This window comes from Petaurus breviceps, unplaced genomic scaffold, assembly GCF_028583685.1.
Source record: "Petaurus breviceps papuanus isolate PSGF00001 unplaced genomic scaffold, PetGlider_PUasm1.0 90822, whole genome shotgun sequence".
NCBI lineage: Eukaryota > Metazoa > Chordata > Mammalia > Diprotodontia > Petauridae > Petaurus > Petaurus breviceps.
In genome coordinates, this window is record NW_027187351.1 from 6,028,971 (window position 1) to 6,049,941 (window position 20,971).

At 39.2% G+C, this 20,971-nt stretch overlaps 1 long non-coding RNA gene across 1 annotated transcript in view; it reads left to right on the forward strand.

Annotated features, from left to right (window-relative positions):
* Positions 1–4,828, forward strand: part of LOC138148017 (uncharacterized) — a 106,827-nt gene extending 101,999 nt beyond the window's left edge. Inside the window, exon 2 of the long non-coding RNA XR_011164963.1 lies at positions 4,455–4,828. This is a non-coding gene — a long non-coding RNA (uncharacterized lncRNA). The remainder of the gene's footprint in view (positions 1–4,454) is intronic.
* The last annotated feature ends 16,143 nt before the right edge of the window (positions 4,829–20,971 follow it).

Below are 20,971 nucleotides of genomic sequence, written 5' to 3' on the forward strand. Positions count from 1 at the left end.
TGTGTTATGTCTGTGTCTGGGCCCCACTTGTTTGTCCCTCCTCCCCTGCTTGTTCTTCCTCTTGGTTCAGCTAGTTTGAATCTGCTGTGTTTTCTTCCTTCTCTCTTCTTCCTTGTCCTTCCCCCCCTCCCCCCCACTTGTTTTTGAACCTATTCTGACTTCCTCCCTTCACAGGCTTGTGGTTCCTTTCTTCTCCCTTTAAGTCTGATGGCAAATTCATATTAGGTAAAAATCACTTTTTGTAGAGTTCTGTGGAAGGGTTCACTTAGATAAAGTAAGACCTGTCTGTATTCTATTTCCTCTTTTGTTACTCTGGGCAGTTGATGTTTTTGTAACATTTATCCATTTAATTTAGATTGTCAGTTTTATTGGAATATAATTGTACAAAATAGCCTTAATATTTGGTTTAATTTCATCTTCATTAATGTTATATTCACCCTTTTTGTATTTGATATTGGTAATATGGTTTTTCTTTTATTTTTAATCAAAACAACCAATGATTTATCTATTTTATTATTTTTTTTCATAAAAGTAATTCCTAGTTTTATTTATCAGTTTGATGTGTGTGTTTTGTTTTTGTTTTTGTTTTTACTTTGTATTTCATTACTCTTCTTTAATTTTCAAGATTTCTATTTTGGTGTTTAATTGGGGATTTTTAATTTGTTTTTTTCAGTTACATGCCTAATTAATTGAACTGCTAATTCTCTTTCTCTTTATTGATGTAAGCTTTTAAAGATATAAATTTTTCCCTAAGTACTGCTTTGGTTACATCTCCAAAAATTTTGTTATGTTGTCTCATTGTTGGCATTCTCTATAATAAAATTATTGTTTCTATGATTTGTTCTTTGACCCACTTGTTTTTTAGAATTAGACTATTTAGTTTCAGTTAATTTTAATCTATACTTCCAAGGCCTTTTATTGAATGTAATTTTTTTTTTTACTGCATTATGGTCTGAAAAGGGTGCATTATTTTTTTATTTTTTGTAAGGTTTTTATGTGTTAATACATGGTAAGTTTTTGTGAAGGTGCCATGTGCAGCTGAAGAAAGGTATACTCTCTTCTATTTCCATTCAGTTTTCTCCAGATGTCTATCATATCCAACTTTCCTAAAATTCTATTCATCTCCTTACCATCTTTCTTTTTTATTTTATGGTTAGAGTTATCTAGTTCCAAGAGGAATAAATTAAAGTATAGTTTTACTGTCTATTTCTTCCTGTAATTTAACTTTTCCTTTAAGAATTTAGATGCTATGTCACTCTGTTAATTTATTTTCAGACATTACTTCATTGTCTATGTATGGTACTTTGCAGCAAAATGTAGTTTTCCTGATTTTTCTCTTTTTAAATTTGGCCTTTTTTTTTTTTTTTGCTTTTGCTTTGTCTGGGATTATGCTTTTTAAAATTTTAGTTGAAGCATAATAGATTCTACTCCAGCCCTTATTTTAATGCTCTGCATCTCTCTCTTTTCAAATAGGTTTCTTGTAAACAAAATATTGTTGGATTCTGGTTTCTAATCTATTTGCTATCTGCTTCTGTTTTATGGTTGTGTTCATCCCATTCTCATTAATAGTTATGATTAGTAGCTATACATTTCCCTCCACCCTATTTTCTTCTGTTTATCCTTCTTTCTCTCCCTTTTTGCCCCATTCCTCCTTCAAAATCTGTTTTGCTTCTGAGTACTACCTCTTAATCCACCCTCCCTCTTATCACTTCCCCCACCCCTTTCTCTTAACCCCTTCTCCTCCTATTTACCTATTGGAAAGATGAATCTCTATACCCTGTTGAGTGCGCATGCGTGTGTGCATGTGTGTGTGTGTGTGTGTGTGTATTCTTCCTTCTTTGAGCCATTTCAGATGCTAGTGAGGTTCAAGAATTGCCCTCTCCCTTCCCTCCCCAATTTTTTCCTCCCTTAAAAAAATTCTTCCTCATATGTCTCGTTTTATGTGATATCATTTCCCCCATTCTTCTCCCTTCCCCTTTTCCTTTTGCTTCTAAGATATCAGGGCAGTTTTCCTTTATAATTTCTTGGAATGTAATGTCTAAGCTCACTTTGGATTTTTTTTTTTTTTGCTTTTGGAGGGGGGAAGGCAGGGCAATTGGGGTTAATTGGAGTTATGTGACTTGCCCAAGGTCACACAGCTAGTAAGTGTTAAGTGTCTGAGGCTGGATTTGAACTCAGGTCCTCCTGACTCCAAGGCCAGTGCTCTATTCACTGTGCCACCAAGCCATCCCAGCTCATAACTTTTTAACAAATAAAGGAAATAGGAGACATCAAGCCCTTTTCAGGGTGTGGGAGTGTACTGAGAGATAATTGGAGCCGATTCTCATTCTTAAACAGAAATGATAGGGCAGTTGAACTTCCAAAAGACTAGAGAGCATTTTTCTTAGAGAAGGGAAAAAAAAATTCATCACCCTCTAAGACGAATGGCTGTTAGCCAGTGCTACACACCCACCTTCCCCTCCTCGCTCTAATTCCTTCTACTCTGTTCTTTTTTTCCCTGTTACCCTTGGGTTTTAGGAAGTTCCTCTTGTGGGCAAAACCTTTGTGGAAAGGGAGCTGCAGGGTGGTGAATTATTTTGCTTTATCTCTTTAGAGAATTGTGTATTCCCTCTAACTACCCAAGTGGTCATTTTGGAAGGAAGCAAATATCTAGATGGCTATATAAGTATTTTTTTAAAATTAAAATCCCAAACTTTATAAATTTCAAATAAATTGAGCACTTTCACATACAAACTAAAAAAGAAAAAGAGGATTATATGTAAAAATGTGAATCTATGTTATGTTTAGTTTGCACATTCCTTGCCCTTAGGAAGGAGGAGGAACTTTATATAGAGCGATAAATATATACAAAAGAAATAAAAGGGAATTTTATGGGTAGCAGGATTAAGGGTGAAGGGGAAAGCCCTAATAATAGGAGAGCCAATAAATGCCTCTTGTCAAAGGTGGAAGGCAAGTTGCATCTTGAAAAGACTTGAGTCTTCTCAGAGACTGAAGTGAGGAGGGAACATATTCTATTTTCTCCTGTAGCGTGTGATAGAGGAGAGGAAAGGAAAGGAAAGCCAGAATAATTTGTCATGGATTGTAGATTCTCAGAAAACAGATGTCAAAAGGCTCAGAGGTAGGATAATTAGGATTCTATGGACTAAAATTCTTTGGGGGAAGTCACTCAAGGAGTGATGAGAAATTATGAAGATTGAAATTTGGTAGCCCCAGATCTGACATGAGGAAGAAAAATGGGAATTGCTAGAATTCAAATTCAACATGTAACTCTCAATTTTGTCTTGCTTGCCTGTGTTTTCTTTTATCCTTCTTTCTGTTCTGTCCTGTTTAGAGTTTTAGTTTTAAGGGGAGAAAATCGAGTACTTAATTCCCAAGATTGTTGTGAGAACAAAATAAGATAATATATGTAAGGCATTTTGCAAGCCTAAAAGCACTCTGCAAATACCAGCTGTTACCATTATCATTATTAAATGAAACATAGGTCCCTACAATGTGTGGTACAAACACTTAGTGCCAGGGCTTGTCAGGAAGAGAACAATGTCACCTGAAAATTATAGGGAAAATTTTATAGAGAAAGTTGGACAAAGAAGACTTCTCTTCAGCATGAAAATTTTGCTTCAGTTTCCTGCATGTAGGCACTCCCTTCTTGAGCATAGATCATAGCCCTTCTCTGAATTGAAAGTGAGAAAGGGAGAAAAAAAATAGGGCATTCGATTCCCTCCTACGATTGCTTTCCACCAGCCTAAATTGCAGCTAAAAATGGTCTTTGGCAGCTGCTTTGGGTGAACTGTGGCCAGTATGATCATGAGCCTCCCCAAACTTAGCTCAGCTGGTCTTCAGACAACATACATAAGGTCATTCATGTGGCCTTACCTGAACCTTTTCTAGATTTGTCAGAATTTAGTAGCACCTGCACTTGTCTGGCAGGGTCTTCAAGAAGTCAGGCCTTGCAAGCCACAATGAGAAACTTGGGGGCTTTGGTGAACAACAGTATTACTTATTAGTTATTTGATAAAGTAATATTAGTATTGTGCCTCCTGTAAGATTCCTTAGTCAGTCAATAAACATTAACCCTACGGTGCTAAGCCCCGGGGATACAAAGAAACAAGACAGCTAGCTGGTGCTTCAAGGAGCTGATAGGTGAATGAAGGAGACAACATTCAAAGAACCATGAACAAACAAGACCTATATAGGATAAATCGGGGATAATCACTAGCCCAAAGGCTAAATCAGCATTAAGGGAGATGTAGACGGAGAGGCCATACATGGGACAGATTCACTTCAGCTCAATGGGAATGGAGACTTGATTGAAGACTGTGAGTTGAAGGTAATTTCAGTACTATTATCCAAAATAAATCTTAAATACCCAGAGGCTTGCTGGATTGTAAAAAGCTGTAACACTTTCCACCAAGATCACAGTGTGATCTTGTTACATGAGAACTATTATTTTCTAGGGAGAAGAGAGAAGGTACAATTTAGGGAGTCACTGTAATGGAAGAGAAGCTGTTGAAGGAGAAACTTGCAGGAAGCATTGACTGGAAGAGAATCTGGTGGAAGGTCAACTTGGTGCAGGACTTGATGGCAGGAGAAAAGCCGCTAAAAGAGCAAAAGCAGCGGCCAGAAAAGAACTGGAAAAATAGCAAGAAGGCACAAAAATCCAACATGTGGGCATGGGCATGAATCACAAGTCCATAGCCTTTGTGGGCCCCTCCCCACCGGAAACGACTGTATGTCCTAGGAATCGGACTGAAAAAGAAACAGGGGTCTTTTGACTTTATAATCTCAAATCTGTGTCTTTTACTTTGTGAATAAAATCTGCTCTACATGTGATACCTTATTAGCCAGAATTCTTATAAGAGCACTTGGAGCTACTAATTCAAGAATTCTGGGTAGTAAAGATTTCAGGTTGAAACAAGTCAGATAATGAAGTTTCTAGGCTCTATCTGGGTGGAGACAAATGAATTAGAGGGGTGTAGAGGTCTCCAAAATTTACCTAGGCTGCTTCTGTCAGAAAGGGACTTCTGATCTAAGGTGTATACGCATACATGTATAGTAATATATACATAAATGTGTATGTATACACATAATATATGCATGTACATACTTATATTACTTATATGTTACTGCCTGAGCCTGGGGTGGTTTTGTGAAGCACAACCCTTTAAGAGAGAACGGGTATTTGCTGACTTAGATTTGCTCATTTGTCCCTTTTAATGGATGTTAATTTGTCCATTTTAAATGTAGCAGATTGCAGTTTGCTGGAAAGATATGATTATCAGAATTATTCCTTGATTAAAAGACAAATATAATTAATTTGGGTATAAACAGAAGATGAGAATTTGGTAACTATAAGCTAAGCTGGGATCATTTGAAGGGAAGATTCAGAATCTGAACTCATAGAGGAGAGAGACAAAAGGACAGATTTCAGAACGGCACCAGTTAAGCTTAAAGCTACAAGTGCTGGAGACTGAAGTTGTTGTGGAGGAGTAAGTCCAGCTGAGCAGAGAATCAATTTGAAAACAGAAAATCAGAGAGTCACCCAGTAGACTGACTCTCTCGCCTTTGATGTCATGCTTAGTGAGCTGTAAGTAAAGCAGAGTGTGGATCAACTAGGCTTAGTAGCAGGAGGATATTTTCAATACAGATGCTACATTCGTCAAGAAACGTTTATGGGTAGTAGCTGAGACACAAAGGAGATATTGAAATGTGCATTTCTAGAATTGTAGCTCCCCCAAGTACATGGGTTTTCCGCATTCATATGGCTCCATGGCAAGTTTCTCTGTGTGTCTATTCTCTCACACAGATATTGAGTATATTGTTGGGAAAGTATGATTCAGGTTTATGTATAGATTGTGATGTATTTATTATTCCTATATTTGTATTAATATGTGAGTATTTATGATTTTTTTTTTTGCTTTTTGGAGGGCAATTGGGGTTAAGTGACTTGCCCAAGGTCACTAGTTTTTTGTGTTAAGTGTCTGAGGCCGGATTTGAACTCAGGTCCTCCTGACTCCAGGGCTGGTGTTCTATTCACTGTGCCACCTAGCCACCCCTAGTATTTATGATTTTTTACCTTGTTAAATAAATGTTTAAATTCTAAAAGAGTCATTATTGTGAAGTTTTGTGTATGGAAATGTATCAGTTGGGGCTTAAGAGCTGAAGGAGGAGGAGTATATTCTCCCACAACAGGGTTAAACCTAGGATTCTGCAAGAATTTTATTGTAACCATGGAGGTTGTTCATTTCTAGGCACTTTAGACCTATCTGTGTAAGAGCAGATTGGAGTGAATGAGCCAGCCCAAAGAATGAGTAGGTGTACACACACCCTATGTAGGGGGTATAGGGTACTAAAGAGTAGATAGGTACTCTATGTTGCTGCTCCAGTGGGAAGACTTTTGTGATTTGATATAAAGGGAAGTGAATAAAAGCAAAACATTTTATTCAATAACTATAACATTGTAATGAAAAACAACCTTGAGACTTAAGAACTAATCATTGCAATGACTAGGTACAACTCCATTAGACCAACAATGAGAAGTCATCAACTAAAGGTGTAGAATGAGATGCACATTTTTGGATATGGTCAATGTGAGTATTTGTTTTATTTGACTGTGTTAATTTGTTATAAGATAAAGTTTCTTTTCAGGGAGGAAGAGAGGGGAACTGGGAAGTAGAGGAAGAATAGTGATAGTGATGCTAAAAAGGGAAGAAAGAAAAGATCATCATGTAGCATTTAAAGAAAATGCACAAAAAAGAGCAGAAGGATGTTCAGAAGGTAAGACAGAAAAGCCAAAGGATGTTGGAACTAATGCAATGATGAGTACATTCTTTTTTTTTTTAAATGCTTGGTTCTAATGAGATTCATGGTTTTATATTCCATCTGCTTTTTCTGTTTTCCTTTGTATATGGAAATGCTCATTTATGTATGTGTGTGTCAAGTTCAGAACAACAAAAATAATCTCATCCAGCTCTAAACCTATGATCTTATCACCCTTTGAAAGATGCATGCTGATGAAAAATAGACGTAGCATGTAACCAACAATGACGTGCTGAAGAAGTAGTATAAGAAGTGTCATCAAAGTCATGTGTTATCAGAAGAGGATGTGGCTCTGTGGTAGCCCGCAGCCAGGTCTGTGTACATCACCTGGGTTGAGGAGGCCCTGTGACACAGAATTTGAAGAAGAAAAGCCTGGGCTGTAGAGTGGAGAGAGTTTAAGTCATGTAGGAAGCAGGGGATGATGCTGACCAATAACCCCTGTTACATAGGCAAAAAAAAGATTTATTTCATGCATAATAGAAGACTTTGCATTGGTGACATGGTCCCTGGCATCCCTCTAAATCTCTAAAAAGAACCACCCCCATCCCCTCCAAGGCAGCTTCTCACCATCTCAGACCTGTTAAATTCTCTATTCTGTTCTGTCCTCAAATGCCGCTGATTCTACATGGAGAAAAAGGGAGATAAGGGAGGGTCTTGACACATAACCAAACCAGAACTAGAACCCAAAAAGCAAAATGTTCCTTTGTCCTGTGTTTGACAAATGTATCTATTCACTTTCTTTTATATGCCTTGACTAAGGTGGATCAGTCAGCTATTTTCATTACCTTGACAGGTAAGGTAACAACGGTTGCCAGAAGACTCCTCCTACTACCTTTGAAAATGACCCCCTGATTCAAGCAAGGAGAAAGGGAGGGTAAAGATTTACTCTCCCTTACCCCACACATTGGATAGGGGGCACTTGTCCATGACACCCAATAGCATAAGAACTATGTACCACTAAAAAAATTCCATTTTTTCAAAGAACAAAATTCTATTTTCTTTCTCACCTCCTCTGCCTATTGGAAAGAAAAAAAAGAAAGAAAACCCAAATTCTTAAAACAAATATGTATAGTCAAGAAAATAAATCCCTCAGTGACCATGTCCAAGAAGTATGTTTTATCCTGCACCCTGAGTCTGACACCTCTCTGTCAGGAAGTAGGCAGCATGCTTCACCTATAAGCACTCAAGATAATTAATGGCATTGGGTACATGGCATCCTTTATTTTACAGAGAAAAATAGAAAGATGCAAAAAATTCACAGGGGTGCAAATGTGGAAAATACATAAAGGGACTCACCACAAAATTAACACCATTCTTCTCCCTCTTTGATGGATCCCCCTTTTCCATAGGGTCCTGGAGTCACCCACACCTTATGGCTTGTACTTCTCCTGGAAGGGAAACACTACTTTATTACTTCTCTAATTGTGTGTGTTTGTGTGTGTGTGTGTGTGTGTGTGTATGCACACACATATGCAGTAGCAGAAGGATGTAGATGGGGAAGCCTTATGGGCAAATGCTCTTCACTGTCCAAGAGGCCCACTGCCTAGGAAATTCTTTTTCTCTGGATTGAACTTGAGGTTACTGACAAGGCAACCCCCAAGGTTGACCCTGCCCAGGAAATCTCCTCCCTCCCCCCTTTATTTTTTGGTTAGAAGTTCAAGTTCCAGGATCATGGTGTCTAGAAACTGTCTTCTCCTCTAATAGGAGGCAATAATTCAGGAGTGACATTTTTCGTGATCTCCCCTCTAAGGTCACAGGGCTTTTTAATATGCTTTTCCATATTACTCCATCATTGGCCCGGATACTGCCATCTATTGGTTTGGGAAAATCTAATTTCAGTTCTTAGTCTCTGATCTCTGATTAGAAAGAGAAAAAGAAGCATAGCGAGTAAGAGCACCGGCCCCAGTGTCGGGATGACCTGGGGATCGAATCCCAGGCTCAGATACTTAGCACCACACCCAGAAATAACTGGCTGTGTAACCTTGAGCAAGTTACTTAACCCCAATTACTTTAAAAAAGAGAGAGAGAAAAAGAAGGGCAAAAGAGGAAAAGAACTCTCTTCTTACATAGTGTGGGCGAGTATATGTAGTACTCTTGCCCCAGGGGGAGAATTACAGTCTTTCTCACACCCCTCAACACATACACACACACACACACACACAGCATACACACACATGCAAATTACACTGCTTCTCTGGAAGAAAAGCATAAGGGGAAAGATGAAAAGAAGCCCCAGATTCCCAATGAAGACTTCTTTTATAGGCCAATTCAAAGGAAGTGGCTTAAGCATAATATTTGTAAAACTTTTAGGCACAGGGTCTGATATGTAGTAGGTGCTTAATAAGTGCTTGTTCTTATCCCTCAAAAATCTGAACCAACCACTTTTTCTGGGTGGGTGGGTGGCTGGGAGCCCTAGTCACTGAAACTCAGCCCTAGTAGGTATCAAATGGATGGCCCTAAACCAATCAACTCATTTTGGAAGCTCTAGTCAACCAAGTTGACAGGGGAATTCTTCTGATCAATCCTTTATATATCTTTATAGCCAACATGAAAGTCATTGTCCTTGAAGAGTTAGGCTTGGAATTTACACCTACTGGCAGAAGTATAGTTTAATAAATTCATTTTCTTAGGGAAGGAATTTGCCAGGCTAATGCCTAGTTATTCTCTTTCATGCTCTAGTCAGAGCTCCTATATACCCTCGGGCCTATGTCACTCTAATTTTTTAGGGGGGAGGGTATCTCTATTGCTTAGCATGGAACTTTGCACACATTTGTTGAGTTTAATTGGTTTTCTATATAACAGAGGTGATCCCTTAAGAGGGAAATTGTTTCAAAGAAAATCAGTCAAAGAGTCAAGATGAGATCTTCTTAACTCTTTGGTCAATCATCTGAGATATAATAGCCTCCTTTTCTACCCCTCACTTCCACCCCATTTCAGCAACTACCAATGAGCAGTTGCTGCATTATCCCAGAAGGAATCTTTTCTTCAGCAAGAGCCTGACTTTTGTTCTACCTTTTAATGAGGAAAACTGATATTATTGAGACCTGCAATTCACTTTCAGGAACATTTATTGCTTTTTCTGTTGCTATCATCGCTCTCTACCTTGTTAAAAATTCCTCTTCAGGATCTATTATTTTCCTAAAGGACTGAATCATATAAATGTGAGAAAGATGCTGAGTTGCATGTATAGACTTGCATGTCATTGACAATTTACCCCTAATAACTTGTCTTAAGACATTTGGAAAATGAACTATTTGATTAAATTCAACAAACATTTATTTTTTTTTTATTTTTAAGCAATCAGGGTTAAGTAACTTGCTCAAGGTTACACGGCCAGTTATTTCTGGGTGTGGTGCTAAGTATCTGAGCCCAGATTTGATCCCCAGGTCATCCTGACACTGGAGCCGGTGCTCTTACTCGCTGAGCCACCTGGCCGCCCCTAAGCAATTGGGGTTAAGTAACTTGCTCAAGGTTACACGGCCAGGTGTTTCTGGGTGGGTGCTAAGTGTCTGAGCCTGGATTCGATCCCCAGGTCATCCCGACACTGGAGCCAGTGCTGTTACTCGCTGTGCTACCTGGCCTCCCTCAACAAACATTTATTAAATACTTACTGTATGTCAGGCATTGTGCTAGTGAGGATACAATGCCAAAAATCCAATAATTGTTGCTTTCAAGAAATTTACATTTTACTGGGGAGAAGCCAGGTTCATCCAGTTCATTTTCAGGATCCATTTGTTCTCTGGAATCTGCTATTGTGAGTTTATGGAGGTGCTAGGACCATATTTCTATTTTCTCTATAACAAACATCCCAGTACAATGTCATCTGTACAAGGAGGTAAGGAAGTATAGAGTAAAAAACAATGGACTTGAGGTCAACAAAACCTGACTCTGAGTCCCTGAATAACAACTGTGTGATCTTGGCAATGTCATTTAACCTAAGAGCCAATGCTTTCTCTTGTAAAATGGGAACAATAATAATTGGTGTATTGCCTACCTCATATGATTGTTGTGAGGATTAAATGAGATAATCTTTGTAAATATTTTTATAAAAACCTTAATATGTCACATAAACCTGAGCTGCTATTGTTATTATTATAATTATTCTTGAAGTCAACAAGCATTTATTAAGCCTATACTATGTGCCAGACATTGTGCTAAGTGCTGGGGATAAAAATACAAACAAAAAGAATGATAGTTCCTGCCCTAAAGGAATTTATGTTCTAATGGAGGAAGACAGCACATAAAAAAGAAGGGGGGGGCAGGGAGTAAGTCCCTCTTACCTTTCCAGTCTGATTACAACTCATTCTCCTCCATGTACTCTGTGATCCAGCAGCACTGCTTTCATGTCATTCCTTGCAGAAGACACTCCACTTCCTGATTTCTTGCATTTTCACGGGCTGTCTCCCGTGCCTGGAATTCTATCACTCTACTCATCTTCATTTCTTGGCTTCCCTGACTTTCTTCAAATCTCAGTTAAAATCCTACCTTTTGCAAATAGCCTTTCTGCATCCTCTTGAGATTATCTCCAATTTTTCCTGTAATGTCTTGTTTGTAGAGCAACTAGGGTATTCATGGAGGGCTAGCACCTGTGGTGTGATGGCTTGCTGAGCCCTTTTGGGGGCTGCTTTCCATCTTTAGTGTCCAGTGTAGCACCAAAGCAATATTCACAGTGCCCACGATCACTATAAATATACCTGCATGGTGCTCCACTGCAAAATATAACAGACTCTTCATATATAAGGCAGGAGTGAAACATTTATTCAAACACCAGAAAACCAAATCCCAACACCAGGAAACTGAATCCATCGTAGCAACATAGAAGTTAATGCACCACAATGTAGAAGGGAGCCACATCATCCTTTAGCCTTCCCACAAACCAATATTTACTCACAAGTCTGACTAACTCCCTGAGATGCATGCTTCCCAGTCTAGCTAGCTCTGACTACCAGCTTCCTGTGGGCTCTGCTTCCTTTCAGCAAACTCCCTACCACAGGCTCCTTGTGATTACATTTAGCCTATTAGGGGGCAGAGTTTATTTTCAAAGCAGAGATCTTCAAATTCTCATTACTATTATATATGGGTATTCATGGAGGACTAGCAGCTGTCGTGTTATGGCTTCTTGGGCCCTTTTCAGGGCTGCTTTCCATCTTTAGTGTCCACCTGCCCCCCCCCACTCTCACCTGCGACTCCAAGATGTTGTAGCATTGCAGTGGCCACACCCCGATAAAACATTTAGGCTAAACCAGGCTGAAGGTAACTGACAGGTCTCAAATCTGTTGGTGAGTTAGGGGAGTATCTACCCTAATCATGTGAAGGCTTCCCCTGGCAGAATGGGTGCATGTGAACCATTTGTACCAAGGGGCCATGAAGATGGAGGAAGCAGGCTCTTTGAAGTGCTTAAAGTTTGGTTAGACATATAAGATGCCAAAGTCACTACTGTATACTGAGCCATCACCAGTCACCTTGACTTTTGGCTTGCCCAGTGGACTTCAGTGACTCAGCAAGAGAGAGTGAGGCTGGAGACTTTATGGAACTCTGCCTCACTTAAATCCAACTTAAGCATGAGTCAAAAGACATCATTCACACCATTTTACCATTTTTACCTACCTCAAAGTCCTATGATGGCAGGCAAGTGACAAAACAGCAGGTGTGGATATACTCGGAACTGTAGTCAAAACCCTGCTTACAGGACCTAGGTCACAGGGTTATCTTCTCATTGGACTGAAGCAGTAGTGGGATTTGGCAGCCCCTTGGGTGTCTGAGCAGCGTTTTTTTTTTTTGAGAAAAGCAAGGCAATTGGGGTTAAGTGACTTGCCCCAGGTCACACTGCTAGTAATTGTGTCAAGTGTCTGAGGTTGGATTTGAACTCAGGTACTCCTGACTCCAGGGCTCTATTCACTGTACCACCTAGCTGCCCCTGAGCAGCCTTTTTAAAGGACTGCACTGTTCATCTCCTGGCATGATGAAGGGACTACAAAAGTATGTTTTATCTAACCTAACCCTGATCTGCTTACAATGGTAGGCAGGGATCCTACCCTGTGGTCAAAACGTGCAAAAAAAAATGTACAAACATTTTTGTGATGATGATTCTACTTACCATGGGTATGTAGAATGTGCACATGCTTATGGACAACATGAAATCCAGTAGATCTGAAAAATAAACAGCTCTTGTTATGAGAGAACTTAGTAGGTATCACATTCAAAAAGCAGCTGTGAGTGAAGTAAGGCTAGCAAATGAAGGCCTGAAGTTGGAGCTGGGTACACGTTTTTCTGAAAATGCAGTGATGGAGAGCATTGTGAGGCTGGCATAGGTTTTTGCCATGAAAACTAATCTAGTCAACAAGCTTGTATGCCTTCCAAAATGATTGAATGACAGGCTCATCACAATGCAATTGCCACTTGCAAGAAAGTGTCAGGCCACCATCATCACTGCATATGCTCCCACTATGATGAACCCCAATGAAATCAAAGAAATATTTTATGAAGACCTGGAGTCCCTCATAATTAATGTGCTGAAAGAGGACAAGCTTGTAATTCTGGGTGACTTTAACATCAGGATAGGCACAGACTATCAGTCATGGCAGGGAGTCCTTGGGAGGAATGAAGTTGGAAACAGCAATAGCAATGGTCATTTACTACTATAGATTTGTATGGCTCATGACCTTTTCATCACCAACACTGACTTTGTAAGAAGAGACAGACAGAATGTGAGTGATGAAGGCAATGTGTGGCAGAGTGCTGGACTGATCATAGACTTATCCTCTTCAAGCTAAACATTCATTCAACAAAAGCAGCAGCCCCAGTGCAAGATGACTACAGAAGATATAATGTCAACAGATTAGAACACTTTTCCACTTTTCCAATTTATTTCTAACTTAGAGGTAAAGCTGAGCCAACACATGGTTGGCGACAGTGGAGAAGAAAAGGAGTTTGGCAGCTTCCAGAGATTTGGTGTCCAGCACCAATTTTATGCATCTGGACCAGAACTTGCAGACATCAAGACTGGTTTGATAAAAGTGATGGGGAAATTCAGAAGCTGCTAAACAAAAAACAAGAACTCCACAGGGTTTATCAGCATAATTGTTTGTCTGTTTCTAAGAAGGCAGTGTTTAATTCCATTAAAAGTAAAGTACAGGGGTGGCCAGGTGGCGCAGTGAGTAAGAGCGCTGGCCCCAGAGTCAGGAGACCAAGGATCCGTTCTGGCCTCAGATACTTAACACCCACACAAAATAACTGGCTGTGTAACCTTGAGCAAGTTACTTAACTCCAATTGCTTTAAAAAAAAAGGTAAAGTGTAAGAGATGCAGGATGCTTGGCTCAATAAGAAGGCAGATAAAATTCAGTTTTATGCTAATAGTAACAATCCAAAGCACTTTTATGATACCCTGAAGGCTATTTATGGACCAGAGACCTATGGAGCATCTCAACTAATCAGTGCTGGCAGAGCCACATTGATTAGTGATAAGGAAATGATCCTAGAGAAATGTGCTGAACATGTCCATGGTGTTCTCAACAGACCATTATCAATCAATGCTGAAACCATCAACCTCAGGTTGAAGTCAATCCTTCTTTAGCCAAATTTCTAACTGAAGAAGAGGTTGTGAATGCCATTAGGCTCCTTTCCTGTGGCAAAACACCTGGTGCTGATTCTATTCCAACTGAGCTTTACAGGGTGGGGAGGGGGTGTCTATTTATTATACAAAAGCTGACTGAAATTTTCTGGGCTATATGGCAAGAGGAGGTTATCATCTAGTAGTTCAAGGATGCTTCCATTGTCCATCTCTATAAAGGTAAAGGAAATAGATTGTCCTGTGACAATCACGGGCAGCTCTCTCTCTCTCTCTCTCTCTCTCTCTCTCTCTCTCTCTCTCTCTCAGTCATTACTGGCAAGATTCTTCCCAGAGTCCTGCTTAATAGGCTAATCCTTCACCTGAAATATGGTCATCTACCTGAGAGCCAGTGTGGGTTCCAAAAGGACTGGGGAATGTGGATATGGTGTTTGCTGCCTGACAACTCCAGAAGAAATTCCAGGAGCAAAATGGAGGTCTGTACACAATATTCATCAGTCTGACCAAGGCCTTTGATACTGTCAATCATGAGGGCTTGTGGAAAATCCTGGGAAAATTTCCATGACAGCATGCTTGCATGGGTTCTGGATAATGGATAATCCTTTCATGCTTTCCCAATCACCAATGAAGTGAAGTAGGGCTGTGTGCTTGCACCCATGCTCTTTAGAATGATGTTTTTAGTGACGTTGTTGGATGACTTCAGTGAGGATAAAAATGGCATCAAGGTTAGTTAGCTACTGCACTGATAGTAAATAATGATGTAATCTAATTAAAGATAATTTTTAACTTGAAAAGGCAATGAATCAAGACTAAAATGGAGAGAGAATTGGTAGTGACTTTTTGTTCTCAGATGATTGTGCACTCAATGCAGCCTGAGGCTGAAATACAGCAGAGGATGAATTGATTCTCTATTGCTTGTGCTAATTGGCCTGACAATCAACACCAAAAAAACCCAGAGATTCTGTGCTGCCCAGCAGTGCACCATACATGAAACCATCAACACATAGAACCATCAGTTACATCAAATGGAGAAATTTTGAATGGTGTGGATAAGTTCACTTACCTTGGCAGTATACTTTTCAGAGATACACATAGATGACGAGGTTGGCATACATGCATTGTCAGAACTAGTTCAGTGTTTGAGAGGCTTCAAAGAAAAGTGTGAGAGAAAAACAGTATAATGCTGCCTACCAAACTGAAGGTCTGCAGAGCCATTGTGCTGATTTCATTATTATATGCCTGTGAAACCTAGTATACCAGCGCCATGCCAGGAAATTGAATCGCTTCCATTTGAATTGCCTTAGGAAGATTCTGAAAATTACTTGGCAAGGTAAGGTAATAGACACTGAAGTCCTTTCTTGAACTGAACATCCAAACTTTCCTGTGCAAAATGCAACTCCAATGGACTTGCCACATTGTTCAAATGCCAAATGTATGTTTGCCTAAAAGGCTATTTTATGGAGAATTCACACAAGGCAGGTGCTCACACAGAGGTCAGAAGAAGTGATATAAGGATGCCCTCAAGGTCTCTGAAGAGCTTTGGAATTGATTGTGAGACACAGGGGACACTAGCACAGGACCGTCCATATCAAAGAAGGCACTGATCTCTATGAGCAAAGCAGAATTGTGGTAGCTAAAAAGAAAGGTGAGATGCACAAATTTAAGAGCATCTCCACTCCAAATGTTCATATGGATTATTTGTGCCTGACCTGTGGTAGAGCCTTCTAAGCTTGTATTGATCTGATCAGTCACAGTCAGGCACACTGTACCTTGACCCTGATATAGTGATGTCAACTTGGTCTTCTTCAAACATGAAAGACAGCAACCAACCACCAACCAGGACAGCTTATTGGCAGAGTGGATGGGGTAGCAGGTCTAGTGTTAAGAATAGTCATCTTCTTGAGTTCAAATCCGGCCTCAGAAACTTACTAGTTGTGTGACCCTGGGCAAGTCACTTTATCTTGTTTATCTCAGCTTCCTCATCTGTAAAATGATCTGGAGAAGGAAATGGTGAACCATTCCAGTATCTTTGCCAAGAAAGCCCTAAATGAGATCATGAAGAACTGAACACAACTGCTCAAACATTTGTTTGAGCCTAGTTGTTTGTATCTTCCCCATTAAGACTGCGAGCTCCTTGAGAGTAGGGACTGTCTTTTACTTTTCTTTGTATATCTAGGGCTTAGTACAGTGCCTGGTACATAGTAGGTACTTAATAAACGCATATTCACTTAACTTACCACAAAAGGAACCTACTAAATATTCAATGATTTTTATAGGATGATTTTGAACTTTATTTCTCACCCTAGGAACAAGAAAAGTTCTTTGAAAGTAATCAGTCTCATCTTGATATTTTTGGGACACCCAGCACAGTATTTTGTTTGTGATAAGCTCATTGGATGGAATTGGTATGCAGTGTTCCAGAAAACTGCATGTTGTAATCTAATGTGACATAGTTGGTAGTTATTCTTGCAAAAAAAAAGAAGAAGAGGAGGAAGAGGAGTTCAAGAGTTAAAAAATGTGAGCTAAAAAATTTAGATTATTTGACTGAGGGTCAAAGCTAGTGTGACTGGACAATGTGTAGATGAATACAAGTTAGCTATCCAATTGCTTCAATAATAAAAAAAAAACCTCCCACCACGTGATCATCTTTTACACATTTTCCCTAAACTTTCCCCATACAACTATTTAAATTGCTGCTAATTGAACAACATAATAAAATACTCGAATACTGTCTATCTTTATTTTTTCATTGTTTATCTTTTTTTTTAAGTTTTAATGCTTTTTGCTTTTGACACCACACCTATGTTGTCCTTCAGTTTGATTAGTTTAGTTGTGTCTAATTCTTCATGACCCCATTTGGAGTTTTCTTGGCAAAGATACCAGAGTGGTTTGCCATTTCCTTCTCCAGCTCATTTTGTAGATGAGGAAACAGAGGCAAACGGGGTTAAGTGACTTGCCCAGAAACACACAGATGGTAAGTGTCTGAGGTCAGGATTGAATACAGGAAGATGTCTTCCTGACTCCAGATCTGTTGCTCTATTCACTGTACTACCTGGCTACCCAAAAGAAAAAAGCCTCCTGCAGCTGGTATTCCCTGGTGGAATCCCATCCAAGGATTAACCAGGACTGCCCCTGATTAGATTCCAAGATCAGATGAGATCATGTAGGTTCAGGGTAGTATGGCCATAGACAGCCACATTTCAGTATTAACCATCTTTCCTCAATAGAACTTTTCCTTGAAGCAAAGAAAAGGAATTAAGTAAAACCTAATAACCAAGCATGCAACATTCTGTACCCATAGTCTCCCACCTCTCTACCAAGAAGATGGAAGTGTGCAGTCTCTCATCTTTATGCCCCAATTCTTGACTTTATTTTGGTTTATCTTTCATTCAGATACTTTAGGAATTTCATGTTCAAATTAGAAACATCAGCATTTGATACTCTCCCTTTTTTTGTTCTCAGAAAAGTTAAGTCCAGACATTGAGGCAGGGCAGAAGGGCATGTGAACTATGAGCCAATGCCAAAGGCAGTTTGGCATGCAAACAGCAGCTGTTAACCTAACAGAAAAAACCTGAAATGTCAGCTATTATGCCACTATATTGGCTGCTCTGGGAACTGTGTTCTGATGGGATAGAACAAAAGCATCATTCACTGAATCCATTCTTCTGAAAATATGGCCAGGCTTCAGAAATGAGCTAGGTGCTTTTGCCCTGGTCTACGGTTGCTAGAGGAGAATTCTCTAGACATCCTCAAAAAATCTCCCCCTAATTTGATTCTGTGGTTAGTAATCCCCATACAAAGAGCAGCTTGACAAGCAGGTTGTGATCAGAGCTAGTGTTAAATCTATTTTTAAAAGGTAGTAGCAGCAGATAGGTACAATTTATTTCAATGGTGCTGAAGCTGGGGAAGTTCAACCAATAACATGGAGGGCCCAAGTTGGAATCTCTGGGAACTAAAACAGGAGAATATTGCCCAGGAGGGAGAATTATCTTGTAGTGGGTCTGAATGTCTCTTTGTTGGCTTTCAGTCTTGGCACTCTCTGTAATGATCTCTATTAAGTTACTGTACAGTTCAATTGGCAGCTAGATGGTGCAGTGAATAGAATGCTGGGTCTAGCGTCAGGAAAATTCCTCTTCCTGAGTTCAAATCTGACCTCAAACACTTACTAGCTTTTTGATCCTGGGCAAGTTGCTTAACCCTGTTTGCCTCAGTTTCCTCATCTGTAAAATGGGAAGGAAATGGCAAACCACTTAAATATCTCTGTCAAAAAAATCTCCAAATGGGGTCATGAAGAATCGGAATTGAATCATCAGCAGCAACAAGACTGCAATCCCTTGGTTTCTAAAATTGTCTTTCTTCATTTCTTTCAAGGAAGTTAGCTGAGAGACTAGTGTGGTAGAGTGGAAAAGGGCACTGGGTTAGTATCAGAGAACCTCTTAGGCCTCGGCTTCCTCATCAACGTGGTACAATGGAAAGAAGACTGGTTCTGGCATCAGAAGTCCTGGGTTCAAATCCTGCCTCTGACAGCTTATGACCTGTGTGACTTGGATCAAGTTGCCTAACTTTCCTGGGCCTCAGTTTGTTGTTGTTCAGTCATTTTCAGTCTTGTCTGACTCTTTATGATCCCATTTGGGGTTTTCTTGGCAGAGATACTGGAGAGGTTTGCCATTGCCTTCTCTAGCTCATGTTACAGATGAGGAAAACAGGATTAAATGACTTGTCCAGGGTCACACACCTAGTAAGTGTCTGAAGCCAAATTTGAACTCAGGAACATGAGTCTTCCTGACTCCAGGCCTGGAATCCATCTAGCTGCCCAGGCCTCAATTTACTCAATTGTGAAAAGAGAGAATTGGACCAAATGGTGTCTGAGATTCCTTTCTACTTCAACATTATGGAACTCTGGATGTCCCTGCAAACCCTAAAGATTCTGTGACCTTATAGCCACTATCTAGAAAATTGTGGCTCTCTCAGTAACTCAAACTCAGTGTATCATCCTGAATAAATCATTTAACTTCTCAGTGCCTAGAGAAATGTCCAAGCCAGAGGTTCTAAACCTATTCTGTGTATGTCATAGAGTCCTTTGGCATTCTGCTGAAGTCTATGGTCTCCTTCTTAGAATAATGCCTTTAAATACATAAAATGAAGTTCATGTGATTACAAGGTAAATCAATTATCATTTTAAGAAATGTTTTAATTGTTTAACTTCATTTAAAAAATTTTTGAGTTCCAAATTATTTCCTCTCTCCAGTCCCTCTACCACCCATTAAGAAGGCAAACAATGATACCCATTAAATATGTGAAGTCATGCAAAACATATTAAACAAATCAATTATATTGACCTCAACCTCAGACACTAGCTATTTGACCTTGGGTAAGTCACATAACCTTTGTTTGTCTCAATTTTCTCATCTGTAAAATAAGATATGATATATATTATAATAATATATAAATTATAGTAATATATATATATATATATATATATATATATATATATATATAAAATGAGATAATATTTGCTAAGTTCCTATAACAGTGCCTGGCACGTGGTAAGCAATATAATAATGTTAGCTATTATTATTGTTATTATTATGATCAAATGTGATAACATTTGTAAAGCACTTAGCACGGTTCCTACCACAAAGTAGATGCCCTGTAAGTGTTAGCTATTATTATTAAATATAATCTATGGACAGAAAGTCAGTGAGCCTGTGTAATCTACTAGTGACTCTAATAACTACCGTAATTTCAAAATAGTGATGAGCAGATACAATATTTTGAGATGCTGGAGAGACCTATAATATGATATTGTAGTTAGCATTTATATAGTGCTTTAAGGTCTTATGCAGCATTTTGCATATGCTATCGCATGAATCCTTACAACAATCCTGTGAAGCAGGTGCTATTATTATATCCCCATTTTACAGCTGAGGAAACTAAGGCTGAAAGAAGTTAAATGACTTGTCCAGGGTCACTCAGTCATGAAAACATCTGTGATTTCTATTGGAGACAAAGTCACAAATACTGCTAATAGTGCAATATTTAATGCTTACATTCATCATTGACTTGCTAAATTTCAGTTAAAAGTGAGTGAAAAGAGATGGCAATTTCCCTCCATCAAAGTTCATGAATTTTCCAAAACCTATCCATAGCCCTTCTGGTGGGGAGAGGCTGCCGTCCATGTACTCCAGGTTAAGAATCCCTGATTTAAGCCTTTCAGTTTCAGAGAAAGTGACAACCTGATTTTATAGAAGTAGTTTTCTCATCTAGGTACTTATATCAAGGAAATCATGGTTCTAGTCCCTATTCATCATTATTATCCACAGTAGCAAACATTTAAGAAGCTAACTGAATTGTCAGAAGAAAGGGATGCCCAGTGTGGATGTTTTTTGATTCTCTTAACAAGATACAAAGCCATCAAAATACCTTGGGAATCCATGCAACTGTCTCCATAACAAAACAACAACATAAAAAAAACAATAGCCCCAAAACCAAAAGCCTCTTTACTTTTCTAGTCCTTCCAAATAGCTTTTTCATTGTGACATTTGGTGATTGTTGTTTGTCCTTCATTCTCAAAGAAGACCATGGAA